Here is a 15,011-nt window from a genome sequence, read left to right as displayed (position 1 = left end):
TACCCATTACATGCTTTCTGAATTAACAGCAGCTGAACTGACCCAGGAGGATCTTGGAATGTGCCCTCAAATGGCTATTAATATGGCTGACAAGATTTAGAATTGCTAGGATCTCTAATTAAACTGTCTGTGGTCACCATCTTTAATAAACAGTTTTGCTAGAAACTGGGATAAATTAAAGCAGCTGGGAGAGGAAATCTGTTTCCCCTGGGCTATCTCATTCTGAGGCCACTTTTCCTGTCCACACAGTGATTTATGACTTGATATGTCATGTACAAGCAGATTGCAACAGAGACTCCAAGTTGAGCAATTCTCATGCTCTTAAGTAGGAAGGAAGGGATTGTAGGGAAGGGATTGTAGGGAAGAATGTGTGTCCTGATTCTGTTTTTTCTAAGGGACTCCCTGTTGTCTTCATTAAGTGGAGAGCCACAAGAAAACCAAAAGGCCAATGAAAAATCCTTGGTCCACATTACTCCTCGACCTCTTCTTCAGGCATATCCTGTCCTTGTTTACCTAATTATCCACAAAAACAGGGCCAGCACTTTGTCCAGGGGCTATATTTAAAGCTTTCAGACTCCCGGTTAGATGCTGTTTCTGTTCCTCTCTTCTCCTCCTCCTTATGGGCCAGGTCTCTGGGAGCCAAGTACATGGGGCTCTTCTCCTCATAGTTCTGCTTAGAATGGATGCTAAGAGCCTCAGAAGCACAATTCCCAAATTGTCAGGAAAGCTTCCTTCCAATGGCTCAGAGCAGAGCATCCTTGACCTCTTTGCTTCTTGGGGTGTACACCACAGGGTTCAGCAGGGAGGTGATCACAGTGGAGGTCACTGAGATTAGCTGACCCTGATCCTTGGTGTCTCTGACTTGGGCTTGGGGTAGGCAATGGAGGCACAGCCATAGTGGACCATGACCACAGTGAGGTGGGAGGTGCAGGTAGCAAAGGCCTTCTTTCTGCCCTCGGCTGAGGCGATCTTGAGGATTGTAGAGATAATGTGGATTTAAGAGATGAAGAGCAGACCCATAGGCACAACGAGCACCAAAACACTGATGATCAAAGTCAGAATCTCATTGACAGTCGTGTCGATGCAGGATAGCTTCATCACAGGTCAGATGTCACAGAAGAAGTGGGCCACCTTTGTTGCACAGAAAAGTAACCTAAATACAGGTGTCACCTGTGTCATAGCCACAATCAGCCCAATGCTGCAGGCCCTCCACACCAGCTGGTTGCACACCCTCTTGTTCATAATGACTATGTATCTCAGGGGGTTGAAGATAGCCACGTATCAGTCATATCCCATTGCTGTGAGCAGGAAGCTGTTAGTGATCCCAAAGGTTACAAAAAAGAACATCTGTGTGGCACAACCACCAGTGAGATAGACCAGCTTATACCCACGAGGCTGGATAGCATCCTTGGGAGAATGACCAATGTATATATAGTCTCTGAAGTGGACAGCATGCTGAGGAAGAAGTACATGGGGGTGTGGAGATGATGATCAATACGGATAATGGTCACAATGATTATATTACCTGCTAGCGTTAAGATGTACAGTGTAAGAAATACCACAAAAAGAGTGAGCTGGTGCTCGTGGAAGCTGGAGAAACCTTGCAAATCAAACTCAGTGGTGAGAGTGTGGTTCTCCCTCTTCATTGGGTGGTCACTAAATTGGAAAAGTAGAAGAATAAAAGTTGCATAATTTTAGTAAAGCAGTTTAATCACATTTCTGAAATTGATTGAACTTCATTCTCAGCTGTAAACCTGGGGATACATTTCCCAGTGGATTGAAGTTGATCTTTGGATTTACTTAACTTTGCTTAAAATATTCTTGTTCTGTGGCCATCTATTACAATTTCCTATGCATGATAGAATCATCTAATTTTCCTCCCCCCACCCCCACTGTATAACCATGTACATTCCCACTTCACCTACTCTTCCTCCTTGTCATCTGGAATGCCCTTCCTCTTTTCCTGCTCTTATTTAAATCGTCCCCATTCTTCAAAGACTAATGCATGTCTTCCCCTCCATCAATGCATATTGTATTCTGAAATTTTCATTTGATGCTTGAAAACAGTTTGTTTAGGGATTGACTGGAGACTTCTTTTATTTCAAAACTATGCATCACCCCCTTGCACATCCTTTAAGAAGCAGAAGCAAAGCAGACTCAGAAATGTTCACCTTGTTTTCAAGAAGGAGAAGGTGAATCTTAACCAAGCACCATCCTCTCTCCATTGCTGTCTGAATGATGGAAGTCAGCTGACACTTCACAGCACTCACTCATGTATATTGTAAACTATGCTACATCTTCATCTTCCCTAAACTAGAAGGCAGATTTACAGCCTTACTCAACTTTGTGAGTAGGCATACACCTACTCTGCAGAGGTAAACAATTATACCAGGGAAGATGCAGCAAATTCAGGTGTCCCTCATCTAAAGCAAAAGCAGACCCTAAATATAAAGAACAGAGTTACAATAAAGATATATCATTTTGTTGAAGGATAGCTCTCAGTCCAATTCATGTAATATTTCACATTTTGGTCCCTTTAGACAGTAAGCTCCTGTAGGGTATATTTAAATTATATTTTGATTTCCTTATGCATATTCAGAAAAAGGCTTTTTGCATAAAGTAAATCACATCAGTGAGGAAGCTTAGCAGGCATGGAGACCTCCTTCAAGTTTATAAAAAATTATTTAAGAGAAGTTGGCAACCAGCTGTTAATCATTTACATGAAGAATGCTAAAAAAAAAAAGAGTAAAGCTGCAACAGAATATATTTCCCAATAGGAAAAATAATTTGACACTAAAATATGTGGCTAAAGACGTTTATCTTTTGGGAGGCCTCTGGGCATAAACTAGGCAGCGGTCCAGCCATGGGTGGTATGGCACCTCTACTGTGAAATAAAAAAATGTCTGTTAGAGCTTTTAATTGTTCTAGTGATGGCCATGGGTGCTGCTAGCCATTAATGGTGCTAAATGTCCTGCAATACATGTGACGATCCCGCCCCAGGATGAACTGTCCTATTCCAAATACCAGCAGGGCTACTGCTGAGAAACTCTGGGCTAGAGTGTTGTCTGATCTGGTTGAAGTCTGTCTTGAGGTAGAAGAATGGCTGCTATAACCTGGTTAGTATCCTCCACCCTGGGAAGCCTGTAATTCTTCCAAGAAAATCAAAGGTAGGAAGAGCAAACACAACCTTATGAAGACCTACTCCAGCTGTGACGAGCTGTTATACTACAATAAGTTAAAGTCAGTCCAGGAGCAATAAGCCCCATTTCAGCTCCTTTTCTAAAGAACAGTTACCTGTGACTGCGTAGTGCTGAGGCACAACAGGAGAGCTGGGCTGGAGGAGGCCGAGGAGTGAAGATGAAAGTGTTGTGCTCCCTTGGCCACAGCATGCAGGCCAGGGAGGGAAGAGCGAGGTAACCAAAAGGGCCTATGACGGGCTGAGGCTGAAGGGGCAGCAGATAAATACACTCTAGTGGGAATGTGGTTAGGCTTGGGAGCTGCAGGCCTCCTTGACAGCCCTTCTGTGTGGAGAAGTCTTCAGAGTCAGAGAAGGAGCTCCCCCAGGAGCAGCCAGTGGGGCTCCTGGAGGTGACTCCCTGTAGACAGACATCCTGAGAGCCATCCTGAGGGCTTGGAGGATACAGACAGCAGGTACCTGGGGAACTCATTATGTGTAGTGCTCATTTACCCAGTCCCAGGGTTGGCATTTGGGGAGCCTGGGGGAAGTTTTTGCTTCACGTAGAATCAGCGTTAGAGGAAGCTGGTTTATTTAGTTCCCTATACTTGTTTGAATAAACGCATTGTGGCTGAGCAGTTAGCTCAGTTGGTTGGAGTGTGGGGTTAATAATAAAATAATGAATAAGCACATTGTGGGGTTTTTTGCATATGTGCCTTGGAAATCCATAGTTTACACATCTCAGCAGCTCAAGCTTGGAACCACATCATCTTGGATCTCAGGAAGTTTAGGCCCTTTTTCCTACAGGCAGGATCTCTTACAGACAGTTTAGGAATCTGGTTCTCTCTTTGGAATTAAAGTAGTCAAATATGGTCATGGTTCTGCAGAGGGCAGTTCACGCTGCCTGTCTTTCTGCCCCTGTGACGTTCAGAATTGGAAGGACACTGTCTTTAGATCCAAGCATCCTCTCTTGGGGGTTAGAAAACAGAGGTGAGCCTCTGAACACTGTGCTCTTTACTCAAAATTACCTCCTCTTCTCCATTTGGCAAACTTCTACTAGTCTGTCAAGACCCAGCTTCAGAATTTACTTTCCGCTGAAGACTTTCCATGCGTTACTTTATTGCTTCTGTAGCATTTTCTTCCTTTAACATGTGGTGCTTATCTGCGCCCATTCATTCTCCGAGCACTAAGCATAAGTCAGGCCCTGTGCTCGTTGCTGGGAATACAGAAATGAATGAGATGCTTCATCAACCTTTGAGGAGCTCACTGTTTGGTTACAGGTGGTAAACAACTTAAATAAACTGAAATAAATGCCACGAGTAAGTGGGACAGGAAAGAGATGGTCCTTGACTAGACTCAGGTTGATTACAGAAAAAATGGAGTAGGTAAATGAGACCAAGTTACCAAATGTTTTAGAATATTTAGACACTATCATTTTTAAGGGCCTCTCAAATGATTTCACTTATCCCTCCTGTTAATGGGCTTCACAGTCCCTTAGCAACTAACCTCTAAAGGACCAGCAGCCCTCACTACTAGCTGCCCTCCACCCTCTTCTTGTTTATCTGGTGATTTTTCTTCCATGCTGGTAAAAAAGTTACTCAACCCTGGAATTTGATAGATTGATCTGGTAGCAGTAGAAGATGGATTTGAGGTTGGTGAGAAGAGGCAGGGTGGTTGCTGACACAACAGTCAGACCAGAAATAATTGGGATTGATCTAGAGAGGGTGACAGTGGCCCATATAAGAGGGACAAATGGGACAGACATATGAGGTGAATCAATGGGGCTTGTAACTAAATCAATGTGTAGATCAAGGGAGATGAAAGAACCAATCATTTCATAAACTACTCCCATCAGGTTCATTCATGCCAACTCCCCCGATTATTCACAAATATGCATAGCTTCCTGTTATAACAGATAAATCAAACAAATGATCTATATATTAATGTTCCATCATTAGATATGATTGGTGACTAGGGGATCTCAATAGGAAAGGAGTGGAGTTGGGCAAAATAGCTCAGTGCTTTATGATGCCATTGCTTTGGGACAAATTAAGAAGATTTTGGAAATGGGGCAGTGGGTAGATGGTATAAAAATGTGCTGCCAGGGGAAAAAGAGGTTTTTAGCTCCAGAGTCAACCAATATTTATTGAACACTTTCACAAGTTTTTGTCTCACTTAATCCTCCAAATGACCCTATGAAGTCAGTGGTACTATTTTCATTTTACAGATGAGAAATTATGAGGAATTTATTACTCCACCAACAGTAAGTCTATTGAAATTTGGTACTAGATGGAAATGAACATGTGAAGTGACTATAGAAACAAAGCTGGTGAAACAGCCAAGAGAACCTGCTATACACTGCTTTATTTGGGGACCATTTATTCTAGTTCATTCATGGCATTCACAGTAGTTTAGGATCCCAGGTCTAACCCTCCTTTAGGATCGTCAATGGGACTCTTCCAGAGCCATGAATAGGACTCACAACAGGGTTAACTGAGGCCAGCATTGTTCCTGAATGTCTTGGTCAGCTTTGGCCGCTATAACAAAATATCATAGACTGTGTAGCTTAAATGGCAGACATTATCTCTCATTTCTGGAGGCTGGGAATCCAAGATCAAGGTGCTGGAAGATTTGGTTCCTGGTGAGAGTTTTCTCTCTGGATTGCAGATGGCTGCCATTTTTCTGTGTCCTCTTATGGTGGGGTTGGGGGGAGAGAGAGAGAGAGAGAGAGAGACCTCTGACATCTCTTGTTAAAGGGCTCTAATCCTATCAGGAGGACCCCACCCTCATGACCTCATCTAAACCTAATTACTTCCCAGTTTCCATCCCCAAATACCATCACATTAGAGTTTAGGGCTTCAACATACGAGTTGTGCAGGTTGTGGGGGGGCGGGGCATGGGTGGACACACAATTCAATCCATAGCACTGAAGTTATATCTACTCTAATACTATCCCTGTCACCTGGAACTGGGGTCTCCAAATTTTTTGGATGTGAAAACTCCTTTTTTAATTTCAAAATATTTCATGACTCTCCAGCTTGATGATGGTGGATAATAATAGTTGTACTATTTGTTCCAATTGATAGAAAAAAAAATCCTGAAAAGAGAACTACGAATTTAGTAATTCATGCTTTCAAATGAATTATGATACATTCAAAAATAGCTGCACATGTCTTTGTAAGTATTTATACACCCTGCATATGAAAGCTGATGCACACATGAATCCTGGAACTCACTGCAGTGTCTCTGAGGCAACAAGGAGAGAAGTGGGAATGATGGTCTGAGTAGTTGGTTAGACCAATAAGTGGGTAGGGCATAGGTGAAGGGAATCTGGGGTAGGAATGCAGAGAGGCAGCTGAAAGTTTATTGACACATGGCAAATGTGTCCAGGAAGTCATTCTGGAAGACCCTGGAGAATAGTTAGGTTCCTTTTACTGGAATGTGGGATCAAAGACTATAGGAGAAGCCCATTTTCAAAGTCAGGGCCTCCTGGGAAGAGGGAACTCATTCTATGAATGAGAACTTGTTAAAACTGCTGTTATAACTGTCACCTTGGAGTGAGATAGAAAACAATGTGGGGGACAGAGTGGTGGAGCTAACAGCTATCCTGCTTCCTGCTGCCAGGAGACATCATGTCCGTAACAGTTTTGACTCCTCACAATAACCTTGGGAGGTTGATATTGTCAGCATCACTGTGCAGATAGGACACAAAGGCCAGGGAGGTTAAGTGACCATCCTTAGGACACATGCTTATAATGGTGGACCTAGGATAGGAACACATGCTACTCTGGCCCCAAAGCCTGTGCTCCATCTACAATATCGCACTGCTTAAGCATCTCCTATTTCAGGCTGTCAATGCTTTGAAGGGGGTCAGGGACAATAATAAATGTGGGTAGGAGGATGGGTACAGAGGTTAATGTTCTAGTGGTCCTGAGCCCTAACATTTTCCAGTGGCCTTTGGCCCACTGTAGATTTCCTTTTATCTTTGGAGCTGTGCTGAGTGGAGAAAGGATGCACTAAGATATTTGAGAAGAAAACATATTACACTACATAATTTCTGAACTTCCAGACTAATTTCCAAGACCCAATGACATTCAAATAGGATTTGAGATATGTGTAAATTTGCAGTGTATAGAACTCCTTTTTCTCCTAGTCTTTAATTAATATAAAGGAGAAATCTGGTTCATATAATCATCATTAGTTTATAATGCAGCTGCAGACCCTGGGGTGAATTGCCTGTTTTAAATCTTGATTTTGCCACGTACTAGCTGTATGACCTTGAGGAATTTACTTAATCTTTTCAGGTCTCAGCTTTCTCATCTGTAAAGTAAGTTTAATAAAATACTTACCTCATAGACTTACAGTGAGGATTAAATGAGTAAAGTGCTTAAATTCATGCCTGCTATCCAGGAAGTAGTCAATACATGTACCAAAAGGGAACATCACCAAGGAGGACAAACAACCTGGAAGTAATGAAATAATAAAAAGAAAAGAGGGAGAAGAACTCTCTGCTGATGCTAATTGTGTTTTAGCTGCCCATAGAGTCTTCATTTATTCTTTCCTTCCTTTCTTCTTTGTTTTAATAATTATTGAGCAGCTACTATGTATCTGGTACCATTCTAAGTGCAACAGATGCAGAGAGGACACTCGGGGAGTGGAGCCTGAGTGATAGATATAGGTGTCTCATGGTTCAAATTAAATTCAAGATAGCTAATGTCTAGAATAGGCTGTGAGAGGAGATACCACCTTTTCTTTTTCCTTTTTTTCTTTAGATTTTTTTTTTTTTGATGTGGACCATTTTTAAAGTCTTTATTGAATTTGTTACAGTATTGCTTCTGTTTTATGTTTTGTTTTTTTGGCTGCAAAGCATGTGGGATCTTAGCTCCCTGAGCAGGGATTGAACCCACACCCCCTGCACCACCAGGGAAGTCCCACCTTTTCTTTTTTTAATTAATTATTATTTTTTTAGTTGAGGAGATTCTAGTGTGTGGACCCAGGACATTCTATGATCCAGAACCAGCTCTTTCTTTTCAGCCCTGCTTCCTTCCTATGTTCTCCAAATACCACTTGTTCTAATACCTGAGTCTCCCTCCTTCTGTGTGAAATGTCGTTTCTGCTTCTATTTTCTAGTCTGTAAACAATAAAGAGACTGAAACTTATTAAGGGTTTGAATTACCAGTAACCGTAAGAAAGCAGTGATAAAAACAACAAAATATTAAAGTTTATAAAAATCTCTGGCTTTAACCCCAGTGTAAGTGGAGGGAAGCTTAATTTTTTTCTCACTTCATTTGTCTCCATTGGCTCATCTATAATATAGAGAGGATAATATCTACTCATAGTGTTCCTATGGAGATTATATGAGTTACTGTATGTAAATAGCCAAGCACAGCTCTTGATACATAATAGGCAAACAGTACATTACATTTCTGCTTCCCTCCCTTCATCTGTCCTCCCCATCCCCACTATGCATAACTCTGGGTTCTACTTGTATGTTAAGCCCACCCCCAAAGCACATATACCTTTATTCTCTCTCTCTCTCTCATGTTCCTGGATGGGTCTTGTCATTAATTTCTCCAATCTCTGTTGATTGGAAAGCCCAGGCCTCACTTTCTACCTCCTCTCCGACTCTAGATTCTCAAATGTGTGGGGATGGGGGTAGAGGTGGTCTGGTTTCAAACCCCAGCTCTTCTTACTTCACATGTGACCTTACAAATATCTCCTCCTCTGTTTAGGCTTCGGTTTCTTCACCCGTAAGATGAAGACAGTACTAATGTCTACCTCAGGGGACTGATGCATGGGAAGGGTTGCATGGGAAGATGCCAGTAAGGCATTTAGCAGAGGGCCTGGTATAGAGCGTGCCATCAATGAGTGGTAACTGTTGATAAAGATGAGCATAGATTTCAAAATATGAGTGTTGCTGGTCATTGTTTTATCTTCACTTCTCCTCCCCCAGGCCTGATGTCAAGACTAGAAGGTGGCTGGTCTCCATCTAGCTAACACTGTGGGGCAGCTTGCAGATTAGAGGATGCTTTTCTGTCTTTTGGAGATGTGAGGAGAAGGAAGTAGCGGGGGAATGAAACACAATATTCAAGCAGAGGAGAGAATCCCAAGGACAAGGAGGAGGATCTGCATGTGGGTTGGAATGGAAAAGCCACTCCCAGTGCAGCAATTCTGCAAGCGTGCCTTTGTGCAGGATCCCTGCCTTGAACTCCTACACTCACGAACACAATATTTCAGCCAGCCAGCCGGCTGTTTACTGACACTCACCTTTCTGCCCTCTGCTTGATATCTGGGGCAGTAAGGTGGGCACTTCTGTGTTCAGGGGATATACTTTTTCTAGTACAGAGGGGGAAAATTAGGTTCACTCAACCAGATTCAGATGTTCCATTTCTCTTCTCCAGGCCCCACCAGCCAGGAGTGTGATAGACGGTGTGGGGATGGGACTGCATGTCCCCAATCCCTCTGGCTCATTCAGTGCAAAGAATATATTTTGAGCTAAATTCACCAATTAAGCCCTTTGAAAGTTCTGCCTGAGATTTTCTAAGACTAATGCTCAGATATCACTTCCTGAGCGATTTTTCAGTATTTATATAATGCTTTTTATTCCCCAAGTTTTGTGACACAGCCATACATTCATCTTTCTACTTGGCAATATTCCTAGGAAAGAAAAGAAAAAGAAAAGGTGATATTCCATGAGGCAAGGGTCATAAGCCACATCAAGTCAGACAAGAATCATGCTTCATTGAGTCATAAAATGTGACTTACATCTCACCAGGCAGGGCTGAGGCTCTCTCAGTCTTCAGGAGAGCAAAGTCTTGAGAGTGTAGAACCAGGACTGCCAGGACTCCCGCTGTGTGCGGCAGACACGGCTCCCAGAGAATCTTCTGGAAGGGAGGGCTAGAAGAAAAACTTAGAGCCCACCAAGGTCTGTTAGTTAATTTCTCTCTCTGACTGGCCAGATCTGGGAGTAACAAACAGACAGAAAGCAACACTGCATTCTCCTATGCCTCCCCAAAGCCCTGTTCCTTTAATTTGGATTGCAGTCTGTCAGAGAGAACCATTCTCCTGTGCCCCAGGACTCTGGGGTCCCTCTCCCCAAAGCCACAGTGACTGTACCCAAGGCAACAGTAGCAAGATCCAAACACCACGATGTCTGGGGATCTCATTAGAAAAGGGGCTCATCAACCTACTCACATAGGTAGTATGTAGGTGTCAGAGAGAAAGAAATTTTCCTCTGCCCTTTCAGGTTCTTCTGGCTGGTCTAAGAATTAAATTGACATGAGACAGATTAACATGAGAAAATCAAACAAAAGTTTAATGACGTGTACATGGGAGAGGGCCAGGAAAACTGAGTAACTTTCCAAAGTGTCCAAAGACCTCACTTTAAACACCATCTTCAACTAACAGAAGAGGATGTTGCCGGTAGTGATTTGGGGATTCAAAGGGGAGAAAGGCAATTCACATGCAGAGAGAAAAGCAAAAGTTTAGTAAATAAATGTTTGCTGGGCCTGCAAAGACAATGGGACACAGAAAGGAATTTTAATAAACAGACTTTCCTAGGTTCCTCACTGTCTACCACACCTACTTCATATTATAGTTATCTATGGTGATGGCTCCTTTCCTGGAACAAGTCCTCCATCTGTGTTCTTTTAGTCAGTTAGGGGGAAAGTCAAAGGTTCTTCCTGAGTCTTTTGGGACTTAATTGTTTCAGCTCAAAATAATCTACATGCCAAAGAGACATTTTGGGGTGGCAAGTTTTGCTCCCCTACATAGATGATCTAGGGTTTCCACAGGAACAAAGCTGTTTCATCAGGACATGGTCCTGCTCTGCTCAGTGGATGGAGGATGAATAGGAGCTCTTGCCTCATGACCATCATTGTAGAAAGTGTCTACAACCTTGTGGAACCCAACCATGTTTAAAGGTGCAGCTTCACTAGACAAGCCACTCACACACTAGGGCCTCTGTACCCTAAGGGCCGAAGGATCTGTCTCTGAGGTCCCTTCCAATTTGAATGTTCTGGGAACTGTGACTCATTCATTCACTGATTCCTTCAACAAATACTCATTGTGTGATTCTCACATGGAAGGTACGTGGAATATAGCAGAATGGGGACATGGCATCTGTACTATATACCAGTCCTGCAGATTTTGCCCAGCAGACTCCAAGGCATCACTGCGTATTGCATAGGAAAAGCTGAGAACCTTCTCCTTGAGGAAGATGAGAAGGAAGACCCACATTGGAGTCCTTCCTGCACCTGCCCTCTTTCTCTTTCCCAGCATTTAGGCATTGAGCAGGCCCAGCCTTGTCTGCCTTTCATAATGCAAACCCAAGATGGGCCTTTCCAAAGGTTGAAGGAGAATCATATCAAATATACCAGGTTCCACTGGGACTTGGGCTCTTCAGTAATCCCTAGTTCTGGTACCCAGTTTATGCCTTTCTCTTAGAGACCCCAAAAGTAGGGAAGGTTCCTTTCCTAAAAACCAGTGTACTGAGAAATGAATACTTGAAAGCAAGGCAATTTATTGTGGTGTCTTTGATAAGCTAAGTAAACTGAGAGAGACTGATAAGCATGAAATAGTTGCTAGGCATTTGGTTCAGTTCCACATAGTCTCTTTCAAGGCCCTCAAACATTTACCCAAGAGCAACTGCAAATACTTAGGCTCATAAGCCATTGAGATCCAGAGACTTACAGCTAAGAAATAGATATGTAGTATATTTATCACTGCTTGGGAATGGCCAGTGCATAGCCTCATTTGAACTGTTTAAAATCCTTTACGGAGCAGCTAAAGGAAGGCTTAAAGCTGGGCAGCAGGTCTTAGCAAGACCTTAAAATAATCATTAAATCTTGGGCCTTATTAGTCAATGTCCATTCTTCACAGTTTTTCTGGTAGCTCTGTTTAAATATTTATCTCTGAAATTAGAAATGTAATGGAGTCTAAACCCATGAGGAAGGAAAGGAAACCCTGATATTGAAATTATGAACTGAGAAATGACTTTTAAAAAATATATGATTCTTATTGTACATTTATCTGAAAAAGACTGAAAAAACTCTGGAGTGGATGGAGGTTTGGAGGTTTTTCTTTTCTGAAAAAGGAGTGAGTGCATCATCGGTATGTTTGGGAAGTTTTGTCTTTTCCATTCTGATTTCTTTAATATCTCTTCTTTTGGCTTATTGCATTTAGTTATGAACTACAATACAGGATTGAATAAAGGCAGTTACAGAGGCATTTTTGTCATTTTCCAAATTTAAATGCTTCTCATGTTTGGTCACCATTAAATGTGATGCTTGCTATAGATCTCAGATACCCTTTATCACATGAAGGAAGTTCCCTTCTATTCCTGGTTTGTTTGCAGGTTTGTCACTAATAGTCTTTTCAATGGTCTAGTTCCTTTTCTGTATCCATTGATATAATTATATGCTTTTTATTCTTTAATTGGTTAGGGTGGTGAATTACATTAATAGATTTTTCTGATGTTGACTCATTCATATGTTTTAAAGGAAAACGCTGCTTGGCCTTTTTATACACTATTGAATTCAAGTTGCTATTTTTTCATTCATTCATTATTAGTCGATAATTATCATTTCCTACTTTATCTATTTTTTGTACCAGAGGTTTGCAATTAGCAACCTCTTTAAATGCTGGGGAACTTTCACCCCTTTTCTATCCTCTGAGCCTGGTGTCTTTTTTTGTTGTTGCTTGCTTGCTTTTTGAGAGAATAGGTTTTCACTACAATCATTTCCACTTTTTAGGGTTATTAGTCTAGTAAATTTTCCATTTCTTCTTGGTATAATTATGGTAATTTATATCTTCTTCTGAATTTGCCCATTTTACATTCTTTTTCAAATAGATCAATGTAAAGTTTTTCAAGGTATGCTTTTATAATTGTTTTGCTCATCTGTATCTGCCCTTTTATCTTTTTTTCCTACCTGATTTTGTTTATTATATCTCTCTGATTTATCATAGTTGCTAGAGGTTATATTTTTAAATTAATCTTTCCAAGGTCCAAATTTTTAGAAAGTTTCTAGTATTTTATATTGCTTTAGTATTTTAATTAATTTTATTTCATTATTATTTGTTTCTACTTTCTTTGGATTTATTTTCTTATTCTTTTTTAAGCTTTTTGAATTAAAATATTTATTTTTCCTCTTGCTTTACATTAAATATTATAAGGCTATAAATTTCTTTCAGAGAACAGCTTCAGATTTACCTTGTTCATTTTGATGTGTAGTGCTGTTGTAAGTTGTATTTATATAAATTTTCATTTTTATTTTTTCTTTAATTCACAGTTTATTTAGATGTTTATGTTAAGATAATACACTTAATACAAAAGAGCTCAGATCCTGGAGTTGGGGTGCTTGGGTTTGTGTCCCATCTGCCACTTGCTATATGTGACCTTGGGCAAGTCGCTCAGCCCCTCTGTGCCTCAATTTCCTTATTTGTAAAATGTGAAGTATAATAGTATTGACCTCAAACAATTGTTGTGAAGCTTGAATGGGTAAATATTTGAAAGTTCTTAGAGTAATGGCTGGCATATAGTAAGTGCTATTAAGTGTTTATAAAATAAATCTTCAGTACTATGAGGAAGGGTAATGGAAGGTTTGGCTACTTTTTTGGATTGATTTCTTTATTGCATTATGGTCCATGAATAGTATTTGTATATCATTGTTTCTGAATTTGTTGAGGCATCCTTTGGGGTCAAAACATTCTCTGGATGAAGGTTAGAGTTTTAGGTTAGGCTTGTTACTTGTCATAACTTTTTTAGTCCTGTTAACCCATTGATTATTTTATTAGTCCAAAAGACATGTGTTAATATCTCCTACTATGATTGGTGTTTGTTTGTCAGTTTCTCTTGGTAGTTTTATTGGGTTTTGCACAATACATTTTGAAGCTATGCCGTTAGGATCTTACAAATTCAGGAATGGAATACCTTCCTGGTGAACTGTTTTGTTTACCAATATTATATGTCTCTTAGCAGTTTTCACTTAGAAAGATATTTGTCTGATATTCATAATGTTACATCAACTTTCTTTTTTTTTTTTTTTTTTTTTTTTTTGCGGTACGTGGGCCTCTCACTGTTGTGGCCTCTCCCGTTGCGGAGCACAGGCTCCGGACACGCAGGCTCAGTGGCCATGGCTCACGGGCCTAGCCGCTCCGCAGCATGTGGGATCTTCCCGGACCGGGGCACGAACCCGTTTCCCCTGCATCGGCAGGCGGACTCTCAACCACTGCGCCACCAGGGAAGCCCACATCAATTTCCTTTTTGTCAGCATTTTTCTGGATAACGTTTCAACCCCTTCATTTTCAACCTGTGACATTTTTTTTTTTAAAGGGGAAAGTGGATCCTTTCTTTTATTCAATTTATTTTTAAATTTTATTTATTTATTTTTGTCTGTATTGGGTCTTCGTTGCTGCACGCAGGCTTTCTCTAGTTGCGGCGAGTGGGGGCTACTCTTCATTGTGGTGCACAGGCTTCTCATTGTGGTGGCTTCTCTCGTTGTGGAGCGCGGGCTCTAGGTGCACAAGCTTCAGTAGTTGTGGTGCACGGGCTTAGTTGCTCCGTGGCATGTGAGATCCTCCCGGACCAGGATTTGAACCCGTGTCCCCTGCATCGGCAGGCGGATTCTTAACAACTGTGCCACCAGAGAAGTCCCTGTGACATATTATATTAATAGTATAGTGTAGATTATTAAAATTCAGTCTGAGAGCCTCTGTGTTTCGATTGATTAGCTTAATTCATTCACACTTATTATAATTAGAGTAGTTGTTAAATATTACTGCCATCTTATTTTATATTTTCCATGTGCTAAGATTTCTTAATCTCTATTTCTTTCTT

General features: G+C 41.2%; 1 pseudogene across 1 annotated transcript; it reads right to left on the bottom strand.

Annotated features, from left to right (window-relative positions):
* Positions 1-742: 742 nt before the first annotated feature.
* LOC307198172 (olfactory receptor 10J1-like) lies at positions 743-1,646 on the bottom strand (annotated as a pseudogene). The gene has a single exon. The product of its transcript is annotated as an olfactory receptor 10J1-like (transcript).
* Between the last annotated feature and the right edge of the window lie 13,365 nt (positions 1,647-15,011).

This window comes from Stenella coeruleoalba (genome assembly GCF_951394435.1).
Source record: "Stenella coeruleoalba genome assembly, chromosome: 1".
NCBI lineage: Eukaryota > Metazoa > Chordata > Mammalia > Artiodactyla > Delphinidae > Stenella > Stenella coeruleoalba.
The sequence above is the reverse complement of the archived record's forward strand: the minus strand, read 5'-3'. Positions and strand labels throughout refer to the sequence as shown.